This window comes from Lissotriton vulgaris, chromosome 3_1 (genome assembly GCF_964263255.1).
Source record: "Lissotriton vulgaris chromosome 3_1, aLisVul1.2, whole genome shotgun sequence".
NCBI lineage: Eukaryota > Metazoa > Chordata > Amphibia > Caudata > Salamandridae > Lissotriton > Lissotriton vulgaris.
The window spans coordinates 757,505,458-757,529,771 of NC_141689.1; positions in this window are offsets into that span (position 1 = coordinate 757,505,458).

Consider the following 24,314-nt stretch of genomic DNA (forward strand, 5'->3'; position numbering starts at 1 on the left):
AATAAATAAATAATAGTGCCAGGAGCGTGGAAACATGCCATGATCCTTCCCTTGTTAAGGAAAGCAAATACCACTCCTTTTGTCTGATCTCATTTCTCCCGGCAAGCAGGAGGACGAGACAGAGTTGATCTGGTGGTCCATTTTGAGCTCGGAGTCCAGGATGATTCCTAGGTTTAGCTGGTGTGTTTCCGAAGGCACAGGGCCACCAGGTATCGTTCAAGGCGTTGGGGTTTGGTCTGATGTTGAGTACTTCTGTCTTTTTGGTGTTTATTTGTAGGCAGCTGTTATTCATCCATTTGGCGCCAGCTTCCATGCCTTCTCGTTGTGTCTGGTGGTGTTGAGTTCATTGGATAGGGAGAGGATGAGTTGGGTGTTGTCTGCGTAAGACACAATGTTGAGTCTGTGGGTTGTGACAATGGGGGCGAGCGGAGGCATGTAGACGTTGAAGATCGTGGGGCTGAGGGAGGACCCCTGAGGGACTCTGCAGGTGATTGGTGTGGGGTCCGGGAGGAAAGGGGTAAGTCTGACCCGCTGCGTTCTGCCAGAGAGGTAGGAGCGGATCCAGTCGAGGGCCTTGTCCTGGATCCCTGCGTTATTGATTCTGCATGTTAGGGTGCGGTGGTAGACTGTGTTGAACACAACTGAGAGGTCTAGGTGGATGAGGGCTACTGTTTCTCCTTTGTCCAATAGGGTGCAGATGTCGTCTGTTGCGGCGAGGAGGGCGGTTTCCATACTGTGCTTTTTTTCTGAAGCCGGATTGGGGGGAGTCGAGGATGTTGTGCTCTTTGATGAATGTGGCGAGTTGGCTTTTGATGGTTTTCTTGATGACTTTCGTTGGGAACGGGAGCAGGGAGATAGTTCTGTAGTTTTTGAGGTCAGTGGGGTCTGCCAAAGGTTTCTTCAGGAGGGGGTTGACCTTGGCATGTTTCTAGTCATCAGGGAATAATGTGTCACCAGGGAGCTGCTGATTGTGTGGCAGAGCACGGGTGCAATGGTGTCGGTGGCTTTGTTGAAGATGTGGTGGGGGCAGGGGCCCGTGGGGGCCCCATAGTGGATTGACTTCATCATCTTCAGTGTGTCCTCAGTGGTGATGGCTGTCCAGTTGTCAATTGCTGGCTTCAAGGTGTCAGGGTAGTTTGTGGGGGTTCAGAGTGTTAGTTGTCTTTGTCGAAGTTATCATATATGATCTTGATTTTGTGGTGAAAGAAGGTGCTGAGGTCTTGTAAGGGAGGAATGTCAGTAGACTCGCTGGTGGGTTGGGCGAACTCCTTGATGATGTTGAATTCTTTGCTGCATGTGTTGAGATTCTGTCTTTCTATTCCACCGCTTTGCCTACCTCATTGTTACATCGACCGAAAATTTCCCTTTTTTTGTCTCACAGTCTCATTTTTATTTTGTATATGTATTTATGTTTGTAAAATGTCAAATGCCTATATAAAGTATATCAAATGAACTAAAATATTTATATGAAAAAGAATACATAAAAATAAAAACAAAAACAATTTTTTGTATACATGGTTTTGATTCGTTTATTAAATAACAGAAAGTCGCTTCAATACTGAATAATTTAATGGGCAGTTGTTAACTATTTGTTTGGTAGAGAGAGTTCACTCTCTTCTTTTCCTAAGAGATTCTGTCTTTAATCACTTTTTTCCTCGTAATTCTGATGAGTTGGTGGTGGGCGTTGGTGGCGGCTCTGAAGTTGTGTGTTTCTGTTAAAAAAATGTATTTAAAGAACAGGGGGCACAGGCAATGATCGCACAAAAAGTAAAGCTCAGGAAGTACTGTAACAAATGTCTTAATTTTTTCTAACAAGTCCACATTTCTTAGTTCTTAGGTAGCTGCTGTCACTAGTTGGATATATATATATATATATATATATATATATATATATATATATATATATATATATATATACAACTAGTGACAGCAGCTACCTCTATCAGGATTCTACTCTCCATGCCACATGTCCCGGCGTTCGTCAAAGATGAGAGAAACAGACACTATATATAAAATCCAGAATAAAAGCCTCACTAAAAATCCATAATACATAAAATTAATGTATCAGGCTATACTTTCTTTAAATCACTATCCTATCTCAATGTGAATTTTGTTGTGTAGTGGCCTGTTTTGAAAATATATATTTTGTTCGCTCATTACAAGAAATGTCACAAATATTAAGGCCCCACGGACTCTTAGTGTCCAGGTTCACTATGTAACTGGTTTCTAGGCGACTAAGTTGTTTTTCTCTGTCACCTCCCCTTTTGGTGTTCGGAACGCTATCAATGGCAAAGTAACTGAGCACGTTTAAGTTGTTCCCGTGTTCTGCTTTGACATGTCTAGCTACAGGGTACGTAGGGTCAGAATTTACTGTGGCCCTTAGATGTTGTAATATTCTTGCCTGTAAAGGTAGCTTCGTACTCCTGACATATTTTAATCCGCATATACAGGTTAAAACGTACACCGAATATTCAGTTTTGCACGTAAATTGCCCTTTTATTTTAATTGGGCGTTCTGAAAATGCATTGGAGTAATCTGCGGTATTGGTGCCAAATTTGCAAGCCCGACATGAGCTGCATTTAAAGAAGCCGTTCCGGGAGGGAAACCAGTTTACTTTATTGAATATTTCTGGACTAGTTTTAACTAGATCTGATCTCATGGAATGAGCTTTGCGAAAGGTAAAGTTGGGTTTATGAACATAGATTTCATTGAGAATGCTGTCTGTCATCACTATTGGCCACTCTTTATTCATTATTTTTCTGATAGTTTGTGATTGCCTGCTGTAGGTGGATATAAATCTACAGGTTTTACCTGAACTTTTCTTATCACTGATTTTATTAGGCGGAAAGGTATCTGCTTGGGTGATAGTATCTTGCTTTTTCTGTAGCAGTGTACTTCTTTCCAATTTGTTGGCCTTGTATAGAGCTGCTTTCAAATTTCTCTCACTGTAGCCTCTCTCCAATAGCCTCTGTTTTGCTATTGATATTGCCTCCTCGTAAGTAACTCCTGTGCTACAGGCTCTCCTAATTCTAAGGAATTCACCATGGGATAAAATTGCTATGGTATAGTGGGGGGTGAAAGCTACTGCTGTGAGTTTTTGGAAAAGGCTGGTTTCAATGACATTTGCCCTGATAGTAACCAAAATGTCAAGGAAGCTGATGGAGGTGGAATCTATATGATGTGTGAACTCCAGATTAAGTGTATTCACATAAATAGCATCAACAAATCTCACTGCTTCTGCTTCTGTACCCCTCCAAACGATAAAAATATCGTCTATGTATCTCCATAATTGTATAATATGTTTATCATACAGTGCTTTATGTTCCCCCCTCAGGACATGCTCCTCCCACAAGCCTACATGTAAACATGCAAAGCTGGGGGAGAAGCATGCCCCCATAGCCACACCCTGTTTTTGTCTGTATACTTTTCTGTCAAAAAGGAACCTGTTATTGTGAAGGCACCAATGAATCATTTTCAATAACATTTTGTTATGGCTATAACATTCAATATTGCGCAGTTTCAAGTAGTATTCTACTTCCGCTAAGCCATTGTTGCGTTTGATACTTGTATAAAGAGATTTAATGTCCAATGTTAGCAACAGGTAATCACTTTCCCATTGCACTTCATTTAGTTTGGCTAAAAATCACGGGAGTCCTGTATGTATGAGGGCAATCCTATGACAAAGTCTTGTAAGAAAAAATCTACGTATTTTGACGTCTTTTCAAAGGTACTATTATTGGCGGAGATTATCAGTCGTCCTTGTAGAGGATCCGTCCCCTTATGTATTTTTGGGATGAGATAAAATGTGGGTAGGGTGAGGTGAGCATTCAATAAAAATGTGTTTTCATCCTTTGTAATTAACCCCTCTCTTACCCATTTATACAATTTCTTTTTGTACTCCTCATTTACTTTATAGACGGCTGCTCCATTTAAGATTTCATAGCATTCTTCTTCATTTAGATGCCTAAATGCTTCATCTCTATATATCTTTTTATCCCATAGGACAAGATTTTCCCCTTTGTCCGCTCTATTGATGACTACAGAGTCATTATTTTTCAATTTGCCCATATATATATATATTTTTTTTTTTAAATAAAATTAGATGTTACATCCCTTTATACGTTTATCCGGCACTATGATGGGCTCAAGGCTATTGAGCATTACTTAAACCAAAGACCCATGCACCTCTCAATGCACAATAGCATGTTAACTTCTATGATATCTACATGTCTGGAGCAGAATTTCTTCTTGTTTGATAATCAAATTTATCAGCAAATACAAGGCGTTGCCACGGGGGTCTGCTTTTCCCCCAGTTATGCTTGCTTGCATATGGGGCTGTGGGAGGAGCCGGTCCTCATGGGTCAGCACAAAGACACAATAGACCAGCATATATTGACCTTGTTACTCTATATAGATGATTTGTTTTTTGTTTGGAGAGGATCGGAAACCAGTGCATTGCAGTTCATAGATCAGATTAACAATAATTGTTTGAATCTCCATTTCACCTCTACTATCAGTAAGACATCAGTGTATTTTTTGGATGTGGTGGCATTTGCAAATCAGGACACTATCTCTACCAAGCTATTTAGGAAACCTACTTCGGGCAATACAGTGCTGCATGCTACTAGTCACACTCCACGTCACTTGATACAGAGCATCCCCAATGGGGAGATGCTACGTATCAAGTGCATTTGCAGCACTGAAGAAGATTGTGAGGCAGCCCAGAATTTGAGCAGACAGAGGTTCCAAGCAAGAGGATATGTCTCCAACATCATAGACAGGGGAATTGATAAAAACAAAAAATCTGTACAGAAATGGGGCTCTTGCATTAAAACCCAGACAGGTAGAAACTAGCCCAGAAAACTCAAAGCTGCAACCCATGATCATACGTACCTACAACAAGCAGCACCAGGTACTTAGAAGGCTTCTTAATAGGAATTGGAGTCTGGTACGGGGTGACCCAATCCTGGGCAAATACCTACCTGTGAAGCCTGTTCTGACCTTTAGAAAAAATAGGTCAATGAGCAACAGCTTCGTTAAGAGTAGTCCAGAACTCAAGTCACCTACAAACTGGCTTACAAAGCATAAAGGTTCCAAAAAATGTCCAAACTGCAAAGCATGCAAATTTGCATGTAACAAGACCCACTATAATAGTCCTTTCAAGCCAGTTCCCATACTCATTCGTAAGAGACTGACTAGTAAAACGGAATTTGAAGTTTATGTGCTTGAGAGTCCCTGTGGGTTGAGGTATATCGGCAGCACTAACCTGCCAGCCCACAAGAGGATACTCCAGCACATAAGGGCAATTAACAACAAGGATCAAGGGGAAGTAAGAGGGGAAAAAGAGATCCATTTTAAAAATCTAGAATCATCTAAACCCTATTCACAAATCAATACCATGTCAGGGCAAGTGCGGGATTAATGATAGAACTTGGGAGCACCCAGCAAAGTTCAGTTTACTTTACAATCCCTCTAGGACCAAAAAGTGCAGCGTGCTAATAGATAAAAAGGCAATCCTAAAGGTGGTCTCTTTTAATGTCAATGGTCTCAATAATAAAAAGAAAATGTGGGCTATCAAAACATGAATTAAGATGGAATACCCAGTGGTAATTTTAATTCAAGAGACCCATATACTGGATGGGAAATCTCTATGTTTAGATCCTGGGCAGCATATCGGGGCTTCTCCTCTTCTTCCGCAACACATCATGGCATGACGATCATTTTGGTTAAAAAATTTCAAGCAGAGTTTGTGAACTTTGTAAGCGATCAGAAAGGAAGGTGGGTTTGGGTGTCCTGTAAGCTGGGGAATAGATACCTAACCTTTGCTAGTATTTATGCCCCAGTAGAGGAAAATGTTGTACCATAGGTAGAGCTTTTTCAATCCTTAATACAAATTCTGGGTAAAGGTATCTTTGGGGGGATTCGATTTTCTAGCAAACCCAAAAATTGATTTCTCAGTCATTTCCCAAAAAACTATTAAAACCTAAAACTCTTAGAATTATTCAAAACTATAGTAGGACTCTGGGTATAATTGACCCCTGGAGGGAAGCATTTCCAACAAAAATTGCATATACCTGTTTTTTGGACAGATTCTGCACTTCCTCACGTATTGATTTTTTTCTTATATCCAAGATCGTGAATTTCAGTCTGCAGAAAATCCTTCCGAACAGATTTTTGAATCATGCTATGATTATTTTAGAGATTGAGTTAGGCAAAATCTGGGTTCATTCTAGGAGATGGACTCTAAGTAGGCAATACCTATTGGAAGAAAGTTGGGTGCTAGTCTGTAATACAGAGAAAAAGGAATTTCTCGCTAGAAATCATGGGATGGCTCCTTCCCATATTGTCTGGGACTCTCTTAATGCATATATTCATGGTTTGGCTTTAGGTAAAGACGCTTATAGTTTTAGAAAAGAGAAAGGAAAAAGAAAACCCTAGAACAGAAGGTTCAAAGGTGCTACAATACCCTACTTAGAACCCCATTGGCCCCCATGCATTGACCAGGCTAAACGGGCCCTTAGCAAGGCCTAATATTTAAAATGTGAAATCTTTAATAGTAATTATAGGCAAAATGTATATGAAGAGAGTAATTATACCGGGATATTCCTTGCATGACAGGCTCGGGAGAGGGCCGCAAGAAATCGGATTAGCATATTGAGATGTCCCGTAATGGTACTAGAAGTGAAGTGGCCCACTAATATAGAGAACATAATGTTGCAACATTACAGGCGTATTTATGGTCAACAACAATGAATTGATAATGCATCCCTACTAATGCTCCTTCAGGAACAGGAAATTCCGATACTCTCCGAGGCAGATAAAATTAATATGATACGCCCCTTCTCTAAAGAACAACTGTGGGATGTTGTAAAAAACATCCTGAATGGTAAAGCTTGTGGACCGGATGGTCTTCTGTCAGAATTTTTAAAGTCATTTTCAGAGGCTTTTTTGGAATATTTTTTGCTGATCGCTAATTCAGTCTTGGAAGGAGGCCCGATACCAGTTTCATTCCAAAAAGAGAATGAAGTTGGCTTTTTAAAAAAGGGAAAAGACTGTGTAGACCCTATTTCATATCGCCCAATTACACTTTTGAACTCTGATTATAAGATTATCACTAAACCTTCAGGAAACATATTTAATACAATAGCTTCTAACCTGATACATTCCTATCAAAATTGTTTTATTTCAGGGAGACTGCTTGAGACTAACACATTATTTAGCAGAAGTCTTGGAATATTTTGAGACCAAGAAAATACTGGCCTTGGTCCTTCTGTTAGACGCAGAGAAAGCGTTCAACCTCGTGGTCTGGGAGACCTTATTCCATATTCTCCGTACGTTTGGTATACCCCCCCAGATCATTGGGTTGATTCAGAGAATGTATAATAATCGAGAAGCCAATATTATTGTTAACGCCTCCGAGGTAGAGCAAATTAGAGTCAAACGGGGAACCAGACAGGGTTGCCCATTGTCCCCCATTTTGTTTGCTTCTTTTATTGAGCCTTTGGCCATTGCTATTCAAGATAATGCAGAATTTTGTCCCCTTCTACCTACTTTGGAGAAATTAAAATTGTACGCGGACAAGATTATGCTCATCATCAATTGTGATAAGGAGTTCAAGCAAATGTTTTTGAAGTCTTCAAGCATATTGAATAGCTAGGTGAGTATAAAATTAATGAAAAGGAAACAGAAATAATTCAGTACAGATGCAAGCCGCATGTCCTACACGCTGATATTTTGTCATGTGCAAATTTTAAACATAAAAGATACTTGGGAGTTAATTTTTCGTCACTAATCTCCGACCAGTATGATTTACATTTTGCTCCGCTTCTGCTGAAAATACAGGAATTATTGCACCGGTGGAACTCGCTCCCGTTAACTGTCATGGGGAGGGTCTCACTGATCAAGATGTCTGTTCTTCCGTTATTTAACTTTTTATTATGGGCAATGCCATGAGTTTTAACAGTACCTTTCTTTGCTAAATTAGAGTCCATTTTTACATCTGTCCTTTGGGGAAAGAAAGCCCCCGAATTGCCCTAAACACTTTATATGAGGAGTTTGAGAACGGTGGGTGAGCCCTCCTTACTCTTATTTCACCTATTATGCACAATATATGTCTAGGTTTAAGTTGGAATTGCATACATGACTATTCGTAAACTATTTTATGAATTTAATTTGTAAAGAGCACAAGATACGCTGTCCATTAAAAATCAAAAAATCACCCAAATTAGCGCACTTTAAGTGTGTGCAGTGGTTCTTTTGTAAACCTCAGGACTTCTATAGAAGATACACAATCCCAGTAATCAATACCTCAACCCCTTTATCTGAACTCAATTTATTATTTGGGGTTAGAGAATTTCCTGAAATTATTCAAAAAGGGGCCGAGGCTGAAGGATTTCCTTCTTCTCATATCCTTATCAAGCTCCTTAGTAATCTGGATCTGATACAGATAATGAATGTAAAAATAGGGTGAATCGACTATTCACAGAAATCGCAGTTAGGAAACCCGGGGAGTGGAAAAAACCTTTAGCCCCTATCAAAGGTCTGGATCTCTTTCAGAAAGCAATAATAACATGTGAAAAACATGAACAATTGGAAGTCATCGCGATTATGTGGTCCTAAGTAAATAAACTTAATTTCAGTACATGACAGGAGGCTTACTGGCGCTGGATGCTATTCTTCAGGAAATGGCTTGTATACAGAACCCCATATTTGATATCCAAGGTCTCCCCTAGCCAAACTAGCCAGTGTTTTCGCTGCTCAAATCCCCCAACAGCCGATTGGATGCATATCATATCACAGAGCCCTTTAATTCAGGGGTTCTGGAACTATATTTTCCGTCATATGGAGGTTGAATGTTTAATTTAATTAGATTCTAACAATTTACAAAAAATTCTGGGCTATGATCCCTCTCTACGCCTATCCGATAAGCTAGTAAACCTATTATCTATTGCAATGGTGGTTGCCAGGTCACTCCTGCTTCAAAGATGTTGATCAGGCCTCGTACCAACAAAATATGAGTGGGTTCGGAAAATGAAGCAGGTTAGAAACAGTGAGCACTTGTTTGCACTGCACTGCAAAGTGGGGGGGTTAGGAAGTTTAAAAAAAGTTTGGGAGGCTCATTTCGATTAAATTCCAAATAAGTGCTTAAATTCAAAAGGTACTTCTAATATGCTGAAAATATATCAGATGTTTCATGTGTTGAAATATTTGTATATTCTATTGCACTTTATTGCACCCTAGATACTTATTTTATAGCACTTTATTGCACTACAGACACTTTAGCTCTTTTTAACAGACAGTTGATGCCGTGTTAATATGACAAAACATTATTCAATGTCACACATGTTGATATTTTTGCATAGTCTAATGTACCTATTGTACTACAGACACCATAGATCCTTCTAAAACAGGCAGGTGACGTTGCATTTGTTAGTTTTGATGCCAAAACACTACCTGCAGCCTTATTTTTGGCTTTACCGTGAAGTTTTACTCGGACTTACATTTTAATGCATTACAGGCACTTTAGTCGTTGTCTTTTCAATTATGAAATTATACTGTATCTGGTTTCTAATGTTTTTCCTAGTCCAATGGCATTCTTGATTTTATTCAGACTATGTCCTTTTCTTGTTGACTTTGTGTGCTATATTTTGTTATTATGAAGTGCATTGTTATTGGAAAATTATATTGCCTTACATGGATGAATTTGTACATTTTGGATAAATCTCAATATTAAAAATAAATAAATAAATACAAAAAGTGCAAAAAAACCCATAAAATAACTATAATGTAATCTATTCCCATGTAGATACATCACAACGATTAATAATAATTGCTGTCACAAAAATATTTCAAATAAAGATTTTATATTCAAAACAACAATCAACATGTTGAACCTTTAAATCTTCCAGCAACAAAATGCAACCATATGACCAACTCCAAGGAATCGCCAGACTCCAGCTGAAGAACATACAGCTCCAGCTTGGAGTGCTTGAAAAACTTATGCTAAACTCTCCTGGGGTCATGTATTCAATGACCCAGGAGACCTACTGCAATTATTTTACTGTTCATAGGAGGGATCTGCTGCTCTCCCTGCAGACCCCCACAACATAAACAAATGTTTTGTGGTGCTCCTGCTTCTAGGGTTACCTCGAGGATGAAATAATGCCTCTCAATAGTCCTTGTGGGATACTCCTCTCATTTCATATGTGTGGCATGTTTTTTATTTATAAACTTTTTTGGGGTGCCTTGGTCTCACCCAGGGTACACAAAAACTGTGACAAAAGTGTTGGGGGCTGCAGAGAGAGTCTCAAGGCCCACGCAGCCTTGCCAGCTCCCCGCTTGCTCCGGAGCAAGAGCTAGCCAGACGTTTTTCACAGGAGCTCCGGTCCCACCCAGGGCATCCAGAAATGTTAAAATATTGGGGGATGCGAAGGGAGGCCCAGAATACCTGCTGCCCTACCAACTCCCCCGGCTTCACTCATGCTGGATGCCAGCAGGACTCAGCAAAACTATTTTAGCGGGTACCCACAACATTTATACCCCTAGAGGGGTTCCATGGCCCCAGCAGTCATGCGAGCTCCCCTGCCAGCACCCATCCTGAGTGTGAGCTGCATTTAGTTGCCCCTGCCCAGCAGGAGTAGCTTTTGTTTCTGCTCCCACAGGACGAGAGCAAATCTATGTTTCCTGCTTGGGATAGCCCAGGCAGGGAGTTAGATTTCTGATCCCTGCCCGCCCTGCCTGCCCTGCCCGCCCAGCCCACCCTCTCCCAGGAATGGCACAACACTGAGTCACAGGGATGTGAGTCCCATGTCACTGCCTGGATTCAGGCCAGGGGGATGGGATACCTGGGGCCCCAAACCCCCCAGGCCAAGGAGATGAGATCCCTGGTGACCCAAACCCCATTCAAAAATAAAATATACATCAGGCCCTGGGGGGCATTCATTAGCTAGAGAATGGGGGCTGCACACCCCTCCTCAAAAATAGAATATATTGACATGCCCCAGGAGATGGTGCTTGGGGCCATTAAATGGCTTGGGATAGTGGGGCTGCACACCCGCATACCCTAATATTAAAATGATACAATGCTCCCCTGGGTCATGGACCAGCCCTGGGGGGGGGGGGGGGGGGAGTTCAAATTGAAAATAGTGGGAGCCCTTAATTTTATTTTCTTAATATTTTACTGTGGTACAACTGTCCTTCTCTTTTTAGTATATGTATTGACCAGGGATGCATAGTTTTGGCATTGAAAGCATTGCGACTATATATGTGTGACACCTTCCTGTGTAAATGTATCTAAACTGTACAAAAATATTTACATCAATCAGCTTGGGGTATGTTTCAAAGTATGTTGTGGCTATAGTCGAAGCCTATTAAAAAATCTGTAAGTCAGTTCAAAGTTTTTGTTGACAATAAATTATCCACCAGTGGCTATCTAGACGTGCTCATATCAAATAGTTCTAATACATTGTTGTAGACAAATTATATGTAGCTATGACATTTATATTGCATGGACGCTTATTTCCAGGACTTTGCTGAAGGTCTTGAGGCTTTGCAGACTGCTGAATAATGTCAAATGCAGGGATACTCCACTTGGCAAAGCTTTAGCTCACACAGGTATTGTAAACATGGATTTAAGGCCGCATGCCACTGTGTCCGTCTCAGTAACGTGTGTAGTGTGCTTTACTAAACCATCAAAGGTTGTCAATGGGGTCTGGCAGAAGGTTTCTTTTTCAGAGGAAAATGTACACCTGTCGACCGCTTGACTTACAATTGTGGGTCTAGTGAAGTCTTTAATAGAGTAATGTACCGAAGTTGAATAGAAAAGTGGCCACAGTTGTAGTGTGGTGATTTACAACCTTCGTTTTCTTCATGATTTTCTGTGTCTGTAGTATTTTTTTGCATCTCAAACTAAGATACATTGTAACCATTTATCTGCATATATTTTGGCTGTGACTGGTAGGACGCACAACCACACACACATAGGTATTGCTATCTTCATTATTAAGGTTCACACATCGCAGCAAAATATGTTAGCATGAACTTGCTCAAAATTTCCATACAAGCTAAATGTTAATTCTACAAAATGGAACAAAATTATAGAGTGGATAGGTTTGATGGCAGCAAAGCTCATGAAATCAAATATTAGCATTCATTGTAAACTGAATTGTCACAATGCTCTAAAAAAAGACCATTACTATGTTTGCTTACTACAATGTTTCAACTTTTTAAATAGTGGAAAGAAGAAAACACATTACAATACAACTTTGGAACTTACAACAGCACTTTGTTGTGAGGAAAAGTTTGATTTGTCCAATATTCCCAAAATGTTAAAGAACTATACATGATTAAACACAATAAAAATAATTGGTCGCAAGTGAGTTGCATAAAGTACTGCATAAAGCAGTGCACCACCAACATCATTAGCACCAGCACTGCTAGGAGATGCAATGGTGAAAAAGTAATCCAAAATTAACATGTGATAAGGGGAAATGCCGAGTAGAATAAATTGCAGTACAAGATAATTTTATTATTTTATTACCTCAACTTACCTCCTCACAAAGAGCCATTTTTGATTAAAATGTAAATCTTAGATCATGATGCAAAAATGCTCTTATTCAAACAAATCACACATTATTTTGTTTACCGGTAGAGAAGATGGAACACGCGAAAGTGTCATTATTAAAGTAATGACCACCTTTATGATTACTCTCACTGGTTCAGCACTTTAGTAGTCAGTGATCTGTGTTAAGTAAGAGATACTTCATTATTAGAAGCCTTTAACATAAAGGAAGTAACGTTGTCACCTGCCTATTTTACTGTGGAACATGATAAGAGGCTGGTAATGCAAAAATGAATTGACGAAGCTAAAACATTTTAAGAAATATAAAAGTTCTATCTTCTTCTGAAGTGAACAGAATCTCACATTTAATATTAGTTATTCATCACTTATTAAGAAAGAGTTTCCAGAGGCAGAAAATGACCCATACTGTAGAGGGAAAGATATAATTGTTTTTGAAGAGCTATTGCAATTATCAACATTAAAATGTCTCCGAAATGATAGCTAATAAAGAAGTTAGAAATGTCTATGAAAGCACGGTCATTTTTCAACTTTTACACTTCTCCATAACACACCAAAAATATGTTTGGTAAAAGAGGGGAGAGTGGGGAACCCAATAAACCCTTGGAGGCTTGCGTAATTAGAGTATCAGCAGGTAAGAGGGCCTACAAGGGATTCTTTCTTCTGCTTATTCTCATAGGCTCTGAACAGTGCTTACATAGAATTATTTTGAAAAATGAATTACTTACTTTAACATAAACAGATCTACGAAGAGCTGTACAGGAACAAAACACAGACTGATGTATTCTTTTGAAACCTACATTTATGTTGAAAAATATATTTTAGAGGGTACACAAAATACAACAATTTAGCTGACTAAAATTCAACCTGGAGGTCCAACTCAATCTCATTTCTCTCTCACTCCCTTAAGAAGACTAAGGTGGTGCCAGGTAGGAATCTAAAACTCCCACTTGCCCTCTTTCTCCACTAATTCATATGTTTACTTTATCATACCTGCATTGTTTGGCACACATCACATATGTAGTTCTCTAAAACACCCTCTAATACAACAACTATGAATTACTACATTTCATAGTTGTTTTTTATAATTCTTTCACACAACATCTCTTTCGAGTCGATTAGTAGCGTCAGCTGGTGCAGGAGTCATTTCAACAGCAAAAGAGCAACACACAAGCAGCTCATGCATTGCCACCCATCTACACACACAGGCAAGTCTTTATGCTGACTATCAATTTAACACACTATACGCTATTTCTATCACTTGTTTAGGTGAATCCAAACACGTTATTTGACAATGTTTTTTTGAACGGCTTTTAATTGTAGACAAACTTGACATTAATACCCTTACCCTGTAACCTTAATATATGTATTTTTTTATCGTTTTCAAATACACCACCAACCATAACTCAGACTTCTGCTCATAGCTGTGCATCAACACCCAGACTGGCACCACGCTGCATACAGATGGTAGACAACTGCTAAATGAAAGGACTGCTCTTTTGCCTTTGAATCTAACCTATTATTTTATGACTGACAGGGTGCCTATATGTCTTCAGTCACATATCCATGTTTGCCCCATGCTTACTGTTTTTATACGTTTTATATGTTTTGATTTTCTGTTTGATATATTGCCTCTTCATACGGCTCATAGGCTTGCAAATCTACATTTGGGAAAGTGCCTCTTTTTGCGTGGTCACCCCTAATTTGTTTTTGACTGATGCTGCTGGTTTTTTGATGCTATGCACATGGACACTGCTAACCAGGCCCAAAGACAGGTGCTTGGATTCCTAAAACATGCTGAGTCGGCTAACACCGTATTAGTATATTTAATTGTTCTAAAAGGTCCATTGCATATGATGTCCACAGTACATCTATAGTAGTAAGAAAAATGGGGGTTGGGTCTTTATATCCAAGCAAGATTGATAAAGAGCAAATGTGACATAGCACCTCCCCTGAAGAACTCATAAAAATGAATTTATAAGTAGATCAAGACATTTAATTTCATGATCTAACTGGTTAGTCTTGTTTCAATCAGTTCTTTGCAAAACATTTAAAGCAAATACATTTCAAGTTTGTACACATGGTCACATTATTCAAGGCAAAACATATATCTGCACAAGGCTAGTAAGCACAAACAAACGACATGCTGAATTGTGCTATTGTAACACCACTGTGCGTGAATGATGTGCATGAAAAAAGAGAGGTGCCACCTCAGTGAACGAGGCAACAAAAAAAACAATGATTACTTTTGGGTCATTGTAGTGAAAACAATTTTTATCTAAAAATGGAAATTGTGAACACAAGATTAAACAATGTTGCTAATTGCTAAACTCATTTATATAGTTTATGTTGCTCATGGCTAAAGACCATAATACCACTACAGAGTGCAAAGTACATCTAGAGCATTGAAAAGTAATTATCACCAATGAACTACAGCACGCCTGTGCCATCCACTAGTGTAACCAGGCAAACATTACTTCAGGCCTGCCACAAACGCCTGACAACTGCAGTTTAAAACTGCAACTCTATCTGTCAAAATAAACCCTTTTTGACAGGAGAAGACCTTCCTTATTAATATTAATAAGTCACCCCTATGTAGGCCTAGTAGGCCACAAGGCAATCAGCACAGTATTTAAATCTAGATCTTGTAGGAACTTAAGTTAGCATGGCCTTACAGTGACTACCACCTAAAAGCTATTTTTACTGGAGCAAGACGGGTGTTCCAAATAAAGAGACTGTAATGCACTATTCCATTTAATACTGCAATCTTTATTAGGAAACAGTTACAGATCTCAGTACTGGACTTGTGATATTTAATAAAATCCGAAATCACTGGTGAAGTCAGAGGTGTGATAAATATTAAGGAAATATTTAGAAAGTTTCTTTTTTCCTGTTTAAAGCCTCTGGACGCTAATTTGCATTAGCCTCCAGCTGCCCTCCTCTGAGTGTGGGGAGGTGTTTCTGTTCCTCTGGCAGGATGACCATTTGGGCAGTGCCCAATAACTTCATTAATTTAAAAGTGACTCCTCTGTCACAGGCAGATGTTAGGACGCACCTGCATTGGCCCCTTTTTTGTTCCCCCAGGCTCCTATTCCAATAGGGAGAGAACTACCTCAGAACTGGTTTGAAGTGACCGCAGATGAGACATTGCTCATTTCCCTGGCCACATCATTTGTGTGAGCACACAGGTTCTGCACAAGGGAAGAAGAGTATCACCATTGTGGAGTTAGCACTGTGCCATTGTTTGCAGTAGGGCACACAGGAACTGCAGTTAAAGTGGGTAGAGCTATCCCTGGGAAAGGTCTCCCTATTGATTACGGGGAAGCAAGGATTCACCCCCACCCACATGCTGATTTAGACATAAATGTGGCATCCCCTGGGCACTCTCTTAAGAACACTTTAGGCCTGTGGAAAAACAAGAGGACTGCACTTGCTGTTTATTATTCCTATGAATTAAGGAGGGCTGTGTGTTCAGACAACATAGTTGTCAGAATGTGATTACTGAGGCTGCACATATCACCAGGGTATGCAGGCCCAGTTCCTAGCTAGCTCATAGTGCACCATTTTAACCCCTAACCTTCCAGGGTACGAGATGGTATCTGCAACCTCAGAACATGACCACTCTAATTCTCCAAGGAAATCATGGAAACAGATCTACCCTTTTGTTGTTTCTCAGGCATGCCCAACGGAGACAGAAGAATGATACAAATTAGCTTTTCAAACATTTATGAAAACAATGTATTTGTTTATTTGAAAAATATATATAGAGTGAATATTACCTAAACAGAGAATCCGAGTGCTGTACAAAGGAGGGTACATGGCAAGAGGTCAAAACATGAGTACAGAACAAAATAGAATACAAGAAGTATCTAAGAAAAGTTACAGAAAACAGTACATCAAAAAGGACCAGTGAAGAAAAACATAACACATTTTGAGCAAATGGTATAAAAGACTGTCAAGCTGGGCAATGAAAGTGGCTTGATGATAGCAACAGGGCTGTTGTTGCAGGTAGTCATTCAGGAGAAGCCACTCCTACATGTTTCTTAAACAAGGTAGACGATGGGTTGGATCTGATCGAGGGATGATGAGCGTTGCAAATTCTTGGAGCAAGAACAGAGAAAGCACAGTTGTATGTTCTTTTCTGATTGAATTTAGGTGGTTTCAAAGTAGAGTAGTAGAGCTTCTTAAGTTCCAACTCGAACCAGATATCTCAAGTTTTTTGCTAGGTAGATGGGGCTATTGTAATGAATAGCTTTGTGCGCCAGTCAATCTATCTTGAACCGGATCTTTACTTCAATGGATAGCCAGTTCAGCTGAGTTAAGTCAGGAGTGACTTGGTCATGTTTTCTGGAGCCTGTGATAAGTCCGGCCAAGGCGTTAAGAGTGGCTCTAAGCGGAGCCCATCTAGCTTTAGGCAGGCCAGCTAAAGTCACCAAACCATATTCCAAGCATGAAATAACTAGAGATCGGACTGCTGAGTGGATATCCCCAGGAGGTAAGAATGGCTTGATTTTCCTAACAGTGTTAAGCTGGTGATTGGCACCCCTAATAGTGGCACTAATGTGAACTTGAATATTTAAGTGTTCGTCCAGGGTGATACCTTAAGATCTAGCAGAAGCAACAACATAAGGTGTGCAGCTGATTGCAGTGAGTTGTTTGATCCAGTCTTGGGTAGGAGCTGAGTGGTTGCCGGGGTGGAATCAGAAGGAATTCTGTTTTGAGGGTATTTAACAGCACACTATTATGTGTTAACCATTGTTGAGTTTTCAAAAGTGCATCATTTAGAGTTTTAATGTCATCTGGAGAGGAGATCTTCAAATATAGTTGATTGTCATCAGCATACATGTGGTATTAAATGTTAGAGCAGTTCAGAATATCGGAAAGAGATTTCATGAAAAGATTGAAGCGTGGGCAAAAGTGCAAAACCTTGAGGTACTCCAATAGTGACTGGGGTACTAGCAGCAAGTGATTGGTTAACTTTGAATCTTCAGGTATGGTTAGGCAAGAAGGTAGCAAACCAATTTAAGACGGGGACCAATAAGCCCATCCTATGCTGAATAATAGCAATCAGGTTTTCATGTTTAATAGTGTCAAATGCTGAGGACAAGTCAAGAAGGATCAGAAGACAAGAGACATTTTGATCAAGGGATCTCAAGGTGTCATCCACGATGTGAGTTAGTGCTGTTTCAGTACTGTGCCCTGCTCTAAGACCTGACTGGTAAAGGTCAAGTGGCTAAACACACAAGATGATGGACGGAATGTTGCACAATGGTAAAACATTCACCCCCAGTCACAGATCTGGGTTTAATCCATCGTTATTTTGCTCACCAAGCCACCCCAGTTCAGACATGGCCATATGCAAATCAGTCTTGACCCTGTGCCTCATGGGAACAGTCCAGACCGAACTGCCAAGCCATGTCTTCCCTGGACTGGAATCAAGCATCCTAGGACTGGTTTCTGGCTATCAGTCTTCGTCAGCCAGGATAGCTTGACGCCAGTGGTATGGTGAGACAGGGACCCATGTCTGGGCATATCCTTCCCACATAGGGTGAACAGCAAAACACACAAGATGATGGACGGAATGTTGCACAATGGCAAAACATTCACCCCCAGTCACAGATCTGGGTTTAATCCATCGTTATTTTGCTCACCAAGCCACCCCAGTTCAGACATGGCCATATGCAAATCAGTCTTGACCCTGTGCCTCATAGGAACAGTCCAGACCGAACTGCTAAGCCATGTCTTCCCTGGACCAGAATCAGGAATCATAGGACCGGTTTCTGGCTATCATCCTTCATCAGCCAGGATTGCTCTACTCCAGTGGCATAGTGAGCCAGGGACCCACGTCTGGGCATACCCTTCCCACATAGGATGAACTGCAAAACCCACAAGATGATGGATGGAATGTTGCACAAAGGCAAAACATTCACCCCCAGTCACAGATCTGGGTTTAAACCATCGTTATTTTGCTCACCAAGCCACCCCAGTTCAGACATGGCCATATGCAAATCAGTCGACCCTGTGCCTAATTTGAACAGTCCAGACTGAACTGCCAAGCCATGTCTTCCCTGGACCGGATTCAAGCCTCTAGGACCGGTTTCTAGCTATCCGCATTTTTCAGCCAGGATAGCTTGACTCCAGTGGCATAGTGAGCCAGGAACCCACATCTGGGCATGCCCTTCCCACATAGGGTGAACAGCAAAACACACATGATGATGGACAGAATGTTGCACAATGGCAAAACATTCACCCCCAGTCACAGATCTGGGTTTAATCCATCGTTATTTTGCTCACCAAGCCACCCCAGTTCAGACAAGGCCATATGCAAATCAGTCTTGACCCTGTGCCTAATGGGAACAGTCCAGACCGAACTGCCAAGCCATGTCTTACCGGGACCAGAATCAAGCATCCTAGGACCGGTTTCTGGCTATCAGCCTTCATCAGCCAGGATAGCTTGACTCCAGTGGCATAGTGAGCTAGGGACCCACGTCTGGGCATACCCTTCCCACATAGGGTGAACAGCAAATCACACAAGATGATGGACGGAATGTTGCACAATGGCAAAACATTCACCCCCAGTCACAGATCTGGGTTTAATCCATCCCAAGCCACCTCAGTTTAGACATGGCCATATGCAAATCAGTCTTGATCCTGTGCCTCATGGGAACAGTCCAGACCGTACTGCCAAGCCATGTCTTCCCTGGACCGGAATCAAGCATCCTAGGACCGGTTTCTGGCTATCAGCCTTCATCAGCCAGGATAGCTTGACTCCAGTGGCATAGTGAGCCAGGGACCCAAGTCTGGGCATACCCTTCGACATACCCTTCCCAAGTGGTCAAGTGGCTGACATTTATCAATGTGGTTGCATAGCTGTGTGTGAATGCATATCACGAGTAATTTTGCTAATGTCATGATGCTGGTAAACGGACGGAAATTATTGGGATCCGCAATGTTGGTATTAGGCTTCTTAGGGATGGGAATGCTTTGCCCCATCTTGAGGCAGTCAAGAATCCTCCCCTGCAAGAGAGATTCTTGAATGATCCGGGTCGAAAGTGGAAGAATGGTCGAATTGAGATCTTTGAGAAGCTCAGCGGGAAGAGGATTGCTGAAGTGATTAGAGGATTTTAGAGACACTGGAGAATGTTCCAGCTCCTCATTATTAGGGAGCAGGAAATAATTTCAAGGAGTGCTGTTTTGAGGAGAGCACACTATGGGGTAGGAAGGTGCACTCGCTGCCTTAATTAAAACAAATGCAGGGGAGCTCAAGGACCGCCGGTTTGGTGCATCACATTCCAGTTTAAGTTCAATTTTCTTTGCCTTATCCAAGAAGTGAGCTGATAAGTCCTCCTCACTGGGGCATCAAGAGGAATACAATTGTATTCTTGTATAAAAAGCATGAGCTATAATTATTAGTAGGATTAAACAAAGAATTATAAATGGCATTGCAAGAATGGTGAGAAAGATACATAGTTCAACCATTATGACATTACTGTGTGATCATGATTATATTGATACTCCTACCTAATACTACCTTCAGTAGCGAGAGCACAGTGGCAGTACTCTCTGCCAGATCTCTAAGGACAACCAAACCCTTAATATCTGCATATGATGTATAAGGAAGTTGATTTGGTGTAGAGCAGGCTACTGTCCTTTGAGGATAAAAGTTTAGAGCCAACAGGGCTGCATCTCAATCATAGGCAGAGCATTCCTGGATAATCCACAGTAGTGCTCCTCTGCGGATATTGGCTCAGAGGTGGTTTATATATTAAACGCACTGTTCAAATCACACTGTGTCAGAGGTGCAGTGCTGATGTGATTGTCTTGACAGTCAGAGTTGTCTCGAACTGGACAACCACGTTCTGTGTTCCTTAACCTTGGACAGACAGTATGAACGACATGATATGATGCTTACTAAGAAATGTACCGCAAGCAGAATTACTTGTATGTATGTTATTGTGTAAGTACATGGCATGTAAAAAGCCATAACTTAGAAAAAGGTGTCAAACCAAAGAAGTGTAATTCAAATGGAGACTTGTGCTCGGGTCCTGTTGAAGCTTAAAACACCAACTCCTTGGCTGGAGGAAGACTCTTGCTTCAAACTAAAATTTAAAACCTAGTCTAAACAAAATAAAACCTAATATATAAGCCTACTGATTATAAAACGTATTAAATGCACTTTAATATTAAAAGCAGCAAAAAGTCCTAATGCATTACAAATGTCAATTAGAAGCACACAATTGTTAAATCGAATAAAAATCTATTTGGAATAAAAACAAGGTGCTGGATTAAAGTATAGGAGGCTCCCAAAATGTTTTCAATGTTTGGACAGTAAATCTGATCCAGAAAGCAACCCACAACTGCAGATGATGTTCCCACAGTGGCATGGACTGCAAGTTGCATTGCAAGACATAGACCCAGTGCACACTTGAAAGTGCGCAATAAACAAGTGTGGTAAATTTAAATTACCTATACTTAATTTATGCGGTAAAGTTCAATAAGAATAACTCAGTCAAAAATAAGAGACAGAATCCGTGGTATTTGAGGTTTTAAAAGGGGTTTTATTCCTTAAAAAGGAATTGGTTCGAACCAGGCAATCGGGTTCCATCACCACGAAGGTTCAGGAAGGGATAGACAATACTTTATTGACAGGTTATCATATATATAGTCAATGCATTACAGTAAAGACATATGCAGGAGGCGTAACAGCTGAGAGAAACGAGATAAGGACATATGTACGTAACAGAAGGCGTGCATGAAGGCGTACACGGAGGTGTGTTCTAGACAACGTCACATGAAACGTATTACAGGTGGGTGGATCCATAGAAGAATCCTGCAGTGTCAGCAGAAATATGTGGCAGAGATGCGCGCGCAGCAGCATGACGTGTAATTGACGTGGAACTGGAGGGTGAAGGGGACTTGACATTTAGCCCTACATGAGGAGACAGAAGTCTGGGGTGTCAGAACAACCTAATACCAAATCATATCTAATATCTTGTGTTTGAGGAACTGTATTATCTAGAAGGAAAGGTCTCTCGGGCAGAGGCTATTCTATACTGACTGCTAGTGCGTGCATATGCCACTACGTGTCTACATGAGATGTGAGGGGCCATGGGCCTACCATGGTAACGGAAGCTATGAATTACTTGCATGGAGACAGTGAGGCCGGGCCCTTTGCTCTGCAGCTGGGAAGGATGTTTTCGTAAACTACTAGACAGGAATGTATTTTCGAGGAGCGGAGCAGATAACTTGAAGGTTGAATACAGTCTTGGCAGGCAAGGCAGGCCGAGCCAGGCACCGCTCGCCGCGCAGGGAGTAAGTCAAGGGTCAGGAAGCAGCAGGCTGCGGCCTTCAGAGACAGAAGGCAGGAAAAAGGCTCAATGGCAGAAATCAGGGCCTAACTCGCCAGAGCTAGAAAACATGAAAGTGCACCATATAAAGACGTTGGCAAGGCACACTTAGGAACGGAATATCTGACCCATTCATGGTGGATCTGAAAGAGGACATGTTAACGTTGGACGCAAATGTATTTGCATCTTCATAGCTGGAAGTGGAGGGAACATACATGTACTTAAAGCATGTACATGGAGCCGGTGGGGTCTACGATAGGGGACACAACTGGCCATAAAATTCATATTACCTCACAAGGGAGCAAGTGCTGTACACAGTGTAACTCCATAGGTCGAAAGGGCAAAGAATAATTGTCATTCAGTTCCTGAAGTAACACGACGCAGCAGGACGTGTGGTAGTTTCATCACCATTTGGCCTTGAGGTAGAACATCCTTTCTAGACCAACAGAAACAGGGCCAACATTCCAACAATCAGGAATAACACTAGTGGTATGCCTCCAAATACACCTGGAACCAAAGAGTGTATATAGGACTAAATCACTCCGAAGACACTCTGGAAAGTGCTGACAAATTCTGTTATATATCGAATACAGATGATACAATACTATTCATGGAATAAATATGAGTGGACAATGTGGTCATGCGAATATCTACAGCAGCTAAAACCTTTCCCAAATTAGCTCTGTCAATTTCTCTCCAATTGTCAGCCGTTTGCTGCTGGGAAACTTTCTACATTTCATTGTGTATGATGTAGAAAAAACTTTTAGGACATGGTGATCTAGGACCCAACAAGAAATCTTGTAAATCCATGTCATCAGAAAGGAGAGACAAGTTCCTTCACTGCAGATAAAGTCAAATGCTATACCCATTGCTGGCATAACTTGCCTACACTGTAGGAAGTAACCACTTCTGAGTGTTGTGTCTGCACATATCGGCAATCTGGTCTGCTTGCTTTAAACCCCTTTGTGGTGTTTAAAAAATGTTTATGACAACCATTAGCGTCTATTGGCCATACTAACCACCCATCTGAACCTGAAAGTTAAGAATGATATTACCATAATGTATCATGACATTGAGCTGTTCTTCTGTGTAATTTGCAAAATCTTGCCAATTGTCAAAACATGAAAAAGAGGGAATGTTAGGTGTGTTCATCTCTTTATTTGTAGCCACACCATGGCAGGTGGTTTGCTGCACTGTCTTGTTTAGGAAAATAATTTGTCTAGGTATTAGACAAGCTCCAAACAAAGCCACATTGTGACGAACCTGCCAATTGTGTGTTCCAAAATAGATTTTAACTCAATGTTGTCTTTCCAAAATTCATATCCTTGTATGCACAGCTGGGAAATGAAAGAGTCAAAATAGATTAATTTTGCATGGGTCAGTATATTTGTCTTCACTGGGGAAGGGGTATGTTTATAACAATAAGAAACTGGGTCTAAAGGTTTGATACCAGACAAATATGCAAACATATGCAGGTGGTGGTGTCAGGCAATGTTCCCATTGTGTGTAATTGAAAACTGCATGTGGAGTACTAGCTCTGTGTAACTACTTTTGTGCATAATGATAATAACAAAACATGTCACCGTAATTAGCAGAATTTAGTTATAAATCCCCAGTTTTGAGCATGAAAAAAGATTCTTGTTCAGACATCCCAATCATCAGAAATACTATCAGGAATGGCATCATCATCCATGGAGACCATATATACTTAAGACATTTGCAATGTTTCTATACGACCAAAAATACCAAATGGGACCTTATCACAAATAATTCCATCCCGGACAGGTAATGCAGAATTGTTCACATGGGACAGGTCTCTTCAGACTTTATGTGAAGCCCAGCTCTGACTCTCGCTGTTGGAGCCCGACCAGCCAGATTTTTGCCCTCATTGTGCCTCATTTGACCTTTTTCTCCTGCCTGTGCCTGTTCCCTCCTTTTTCTCCTGCTTGCTTTGTTCCCTCCTTTATTTCCATCTTGTTTTGCTGCCACCTGGTTCCTGCCTCATGCCAGCCCACCTACTTCCATTCAGTGCCCCTCCCTTCTCTCAGAACCTACTTTAAGGAGGCAGCAGCTTGGCTGCAAAGCAGACACTGGCACTCCACTGGCACTTCAAAGGCAAGCCCGTTTGTGACCTTCCACACATGGACTGCACCCGGTGCCAGGAATACTGGTTCTCCTACACCCTCCATCAAACTCTGAGCCCTAGACCACAGATGCCATTCTAACAGCCGCTGATGCACCTCTCCAAAATCTATGCTGGGACCTTTGTCTTGCAATTACTGAGGCTTCTTCTGTATATTCTGATCACCCACAAACACACCATCAACCACCACATGAACCAACAAACACAACACACCTACCTCACAGCAACTTGCCTGCCTCCTCCACAA